At 55.6% G+C, this 5,636-nt stretch overlaps 1 long non-coding RNA gene across 1 annotated transcript; it reads right to left on the minus strand.

Annotated features, from left to right (window-relative positions):
- Positions 1-496: 496 nt before the first annotated feature.
- Positions 497-4,450, minus strand: LOC142362212 (uncharacterized). Its single transcript, XR_012764812.1, has 2 exons — positions 3,906-4,450; positions 497-1,508 (listed from the first exon to the last, which is right to left on the minus strand). It is a non-coding gene; the product is annotated as an uncharacterized LOC142362212 (long non-coding RNA).
- Between the last annotated feature and the right edge of the window lie 1,186 nt (positions 4,451-5,636).

Consider the following 5,636-nt stretch of genomic DNA (forward strand, 5'->3'; position numbering starts at 1 on the left):
CAGCAGCGAGCTCTTAGACACGGCGCCACCGCGCATTGGCGCCACCCGAGCCGCAGTACCGAACTTTGCTCACCGAGTGGCAGCAGCGAGCTCTTGGACACGGCGCCACCCGAGCCGCAGTACCGAACTTTGCTCACCGGGTGGCAGCAGCGAGCTCTTGGACACGGCGCCGCCCGAGCCGCAGTACCGAACTTTGCTCACCGGGTGGCAGCAGCGAGCTCTTGGACACGGCGCCGCCCGAGCCGCAGTACCGAACTTTGCTCACCGGGTGGCAGCAGCGATCGTACCGGCCCCTCCACGGCCACCCGGGCCCTCCACCGGCAGAGGGAGGGGCCGTCGCCATCAGCCCCGCTGCCCGCACCTGGGGCTCCCCCGGCCCACGGCTGGAGCCCGGCAGGAACAGGGGGCCGTCGCCCCAGCCCCACAGCCCGTCCCCTCCTCCCCTGGCCTCTGGCGCAGCCCCTCGTCCCGTGCAAACCAAGCACAAACGCAGCCGCCAGGGCAAAAGGGACCGCAGGTCTTTATTCAGTCACGCACCCAGCCAGTCCCGGGAGCCGCTCCGCCCCGGGGCTCGGGGCCCCCGACGCTCCCTCTGCCCCTCCGACACCTCGGCACTCCTTCCCGCAGCTGTGCCCGTTGCTCCAGCGGGGAACAGTCCGTCCGTCGCCTCCCGGAGCGACGCGCTGCTCGGCAGAGGCTGCCAAAAATGAGGAGCAGGGTGCAGGCCACTACAAGAGAGGAGAAAAGTGACAGGTGGCTGGACAGCGGCGGTGGAACGAGAAAGCACGAAGCAGGTAAAGGGACAGCGAGAGAAGGACGGGGACAGGCAGTCCCACAGAGACGGAGAAAGAAGCAGCAGCAAGAGAGGAAGAGCAGCAGCAGAAAGAAGAAGAGGGAGCAGGACACAGACCGAAAATGAAGAATGGGGAGCGGGAAGGAGATGCAAAAAAATCCCCTGCAGCATGACAGAGGAAAAAAGAACAGCGGCAGGGACCTGGACAAAGAGAGATGAGGAAATAGAATAGAATAGACATGGAGAAAGCAGTAGATCTGTGACGTGCTACGGAGCCAAGAAGGAAGGCCTCGAATCAAGGGACGAGGAGGCAGACAGAGAGCACCAAAGACAGCAAAAGTACTGACAGGCTACAGAGTAGGAGGAAAGCAAAACTAGTAACCGGGAGCTGAACAGAAAGAGGGGAAGAAGGAAAAAAATGCCACAGGCTGCAAGGCAGAAAGAGGGAGGACCTAAAAGATGGGGACAAGTCAGAGACAGATGGAGAAAGAAGGTACACAAGAGCAGAAAAAAAAATAATCGTAGCAGTGGGGGAAAGAGAGGGAGCCGGGCAGGGCCCAGGATGCAGAAGAGGGGTGACAGGGCCCCGAGGGCCCAGGACTCACCGCAGCTCTCACTCTCGGTGCTGCCGGGAGACTTGGACACTTCAGATGTTTCTCTCTCCTTCTCTCTTCCCTTCTTCTTCCGCAACTCCAATCGTTTGGCTCTCCTCCACCTGAGAGAAAATGCATGTGGCTGTCTTAGAGCTCATACGAGACGTGGCTTCCTAGACAAGAAGCCTCAGGAACAGGACAGAGAAAAAGAGAGAATATGATGAGTGGGAAGCAGAACACATGGATCAAGAGAGAACTTGAATCAGAGGAGTAAACAAGGCAGGAAAGAGAGATAAAGACAGGGAAGAAGCCACAAGAAAAGGGCCTTTCTGGCCTCTACTCGCACCCCCCGGCCTCCCTTTTTTTCTGGCCTCTACTCTCGCCCCCGGCCTCCCACCCCTTTCCGGCCTCCTTTTTTTTCCTGGCCTCTACTCCCCCCTCCTCGGCCACCCCCCCCCCCACCTCCCACCCCTCGTCAGCCTCCTACCTCCCTTTTTGCTGGCCTCTACTTAATTCAGCTTCCCACCCTTTTTCAGCCTCCCACCCCTGTCCCACGCAGTGCAGGACACACTGACAGAGAGAGAAAAAGGACAGGCAACAGGAAGAAACGTACTAAGAAACAAAGAAAGGGTCAGACGAAGAAGGGGGTGGGTGGTCAGGGTTGGAACCCCAACACAAACCAGCAAGGGGCTAGAGGACAGACAGAGAGGAAGACAAGAACGGGCCGGGAAGCAGGAAGAGAAGGAGAGAAAGGCAAAAAGGGAGAGCCGGCTGCACAGGCAGGTACAGCAAGAAACGACCGGACAGGCAGCAGGATCGAGAAAGAGAGACAGAAAAACTGGGGACAGGAAGCAGGACAGAGGGACGGCGAGAGGAAACAAGGGCCAGGGAGCAGGACAGCGGTGGAAAAAGAGGCACTGGGGCAGTAGGACAGAAAGAGAAGGAAGAAAGGCCAGAAGAAGGACGGGGAATAACAGCGAAGGGAAAGAGAAGGACAAGGAGCAGGACAGATTGTCAGAGAAAGACAGGGACAGGGAGCGGGACAAGGTGATACTGAGAGAGAAAAAGGGGACAAGGAGGCAGGACAAAGTGAAAGACAGGCACAAGTAAGAGACGGGGGAGCAGGACAGAGACGGAGGGGGAAAAGCCTCAGCTGGGCAGCAGGAGAGAGAGGCGGAGAAGGGAAAAAACAGCACCGGGCTGAGGGACCCTGAGGGAGGAATTAAAAAAACAAACACAGGGAGCAGGACAAAATGACAGAGAGAGAGAAAAGGGACAGAGCAGGACAGCATTGGGGGGAGAAATGCCACCGTGACAGGCAGCGGGAGAGAGGTATGGAGAAAGAAAAAAAATACCGAGGAAGAGAGAAAGGGAAGAAGGGACAGCGAGCTGCACAGGGGGATAGAGAAATAAAGGATGGGAGAGGGAATGGTGCAGAGAGAGAAAGGCAGAAAAAACAGCAAGAGGCAGCAGGGCAAAAGGACAGCAAGAGGAGAAAGGAAAGGGACAGGGAGCTGGACAGAGATGGGAAAAAAAGCAGCGGGGACACACGAAAAGAGACAGAAAGAGAAGGGCACAAAAGGATAGATCAGGACAGCGGCAGGATGGAGACGCAGAACAAAACCTGGGACGGTCAACCTGGGTGGGCGGGGAGCGGTCAGAGAGCTGGAGAAAGGAAAAACTCTGCTGTGGAGCAGCAGAGGGGGACGGAGAAAGAGAGAGAGGGACGGGGAGCAGGGCAGAGAAACGGAGAGAGAAAATAAACGATGGGGAGCAGGGCAGAGCACTAGGAAGAGGAAAATAAGACAAGGCAGAAGACCAAGGAGCTCAGAGAGAAAGAAGGGTCGAAAGGAAACGCCAGAGAGGTAGAGAAATCAAGAAATACAGGGACGAGGAGCCTTGCAGAGACGGAGCACGAAAATGTAGGGACGGTGAGCGCGAAAGAGGGAGAGAGAGACGGGGGCAGGGGGAGGAGATGAAGAAGAGAGATAAAGATGGCAACGGAGTGCAGGACACACAGACAGAGAGAGAAAAAGGACAGTGAACAGGAAAAAAGGGACCGAGAAACAAAGAAAGGGTCAGATCTAGACAAAGAGACCAAGAAGGGGGCGGGGGGGGGGTGTGCAGGGAAACCCCAAAACAAACCAGCAAGGGGCTAGAGAACAGAGAGGGAGAGAAAGAGAAGAAAGGGCCATGAAGCAGGACAGAGAAGGAGAGAAAGGCAAAAAGGGAGAGCAAAAAGAGAGCCGGCTGGACAGGGAGGTACAGCAAGAAACGACCGGACAGCCAGCAGGACAGAGAAATAGAGACAGGGAGCCGGCTAGAGAAATTCTGGAGGGAGAAAAAGAGGGAGAGGGAGCAGGACACAAACACAGACAGAAGACGGGAGGTACAGGGAAAGGAAAAGAAAAGGAAAAAGAAAAATAAAGAAATCACAGCAGCGTGGGAGAGAGAAGGATCCAGGGGAGGGCCTGGGACGCAGAAGAGGGGCGACAGGGCCCCGAGGGCCCGCCACTCACCGCGGCTCTCGCTCTCCGCGCTGCCGGGAGACTCTGCCGCTTCAGACGCTTCTCTGTCCTGCTCTCCTCCATTCCTCTTCCGTAACCCCGGTCGCTTGGCTGTCCCCCACCTAAGACAAAACGTCCATGTCTCGCAGCTCTTACGAGACAAGGCTCCCCAGGCACGTAGCCTCGCTTGCTCTCGCGCTACGCGCAGGAACAGCACAGAGGGAAAGAGAGAGAGACAGAGAACGACGAGCGGGCAGCAGAACTGATGGATCAAGAGAGAAACTGAATCGGAGGAATAAAGAACACTGGATGGAGACACAAGTAGAGCGAACAAGCCAGATGGACGGGGGCAGGAGACACACAGATCAGGCCAAAGAGGTGGAGAAAGTAAAATCGGTGATGGGCTGCAGGATGATAGAAAAGGCCACGGTTCAGCACAGAGGAGAACAACGGGACAGCAAGCCGGACAGGGGCATATAGCGAGAAACAAAGGGACAGGCAGCAGTATGGAGATACACAGACAAAGAGTTACGGGGAGGATGGAGGACAGAGAGAACAAGAGAAAAGGGACAGGGAGGGGGGCACAGATGGAGAAAGAAACATTGCAGAGAGAGAGAGGAAGAAAGCGACAGGGCAGAGGCAGAGAGGTAGAGAAAGGAAGCAAAAAGTAGCGACGAGTAAGAGGCCAGAGGGACAAGGAAAAGCCAGGAGGAAGGACAGAGTGAGAGAGAAAACAGGTGAGGGACACGACGCCAGACTGTGAAACAGAGAGCGCGACAGGGAGCAGGACGCTGGGACAGACAGCAAACGAGAGCAACAGAGAGAACGGCAGCGAGGCGGAGCACGAGAGAAAACAGGGACTGAGAGCAAGACCGAGGGGTGAAGCAATAAATAACGGGGCTGGGGAGCAGGACAGCAGAAGAGAGAGACAGAGAGGGGGACACATAAGACAACCGCAAACTGAGAGGGAGAAGGAGAAGAGCACAGAGGGTCACAGACAAAAAGAGAGGGACGGCAGCAAGAGAAAAACAAGACGAGGCAGAAGGACTGAGGAGCAGAGAGAAAAAGGGTACAGGGAAAAGGACAGAGATGCAGAAAACAAGGAAAGCCTGGAGCACAGGGCAAAACTGACAAGGACAGGGAGCGGGACAAAGGGATGGAGGAGTTAAAAACAGCGATGGGCCGCAGCACAGAGGAAGAGAGAGAAAAAGAGCAAGAGCAGCAAGGGAAGAAGAGTGACAGAAGGGTGTTGACAGGGACACGTACAAAGCGGGCTTGGGGGACACACACATCGGAAGGGTAGAAAGGAAAGGGAGGGATGGGGAGCAAGACAGCGTGATAGAGCGAGACAGAGGGAGTGGAGTGCAAGGATACACAAAAGCAGAGGGACTGGGAAGAGGAAAGAACGTCAGGGAGAGAAAGGTGAGGGTGGGGAGCAGGGGAGAGAGAGGTGGAGAATGAAAAAACAGGCATGGTCAGAAGAACAGAAATGCAGAGAATAAAAAATTACTTCCAGGCAGCAGGACAGAGGGACAGAGCAAGAGGAAAAAAAAAAAAAAAACCAACAGGGAGAAGGATGGGTAACACACAGCAGGACACTGCGACAGTGAGAGGACAGAATACACAGAGCAAGGCAGAGGAATGAAGAGAGAAAAAAAAAAAACAACCACCCAGCAAACAGAAAGGGAACCGGACAGAACTAGGCAGCAGGGCAGAGAGACGGAGAAAGAAAAAACAGGGACA

Source organism: Opisthocomus hoazin, chromosome 8 (assembly GCF_030867145.1).
Source record: "Opisthocomus hoazin isolate bOpiHoa1 chromosome 8, bOpiHoa1.hap1, whole genome shotgun sequence".
Lineage (NCBI taxonomy): Eukaryota > Metazoa > Chordata > Aves > Opisthocomiformes > Opisthocomidae > Opisthocomus > Opisthocomus hoazin.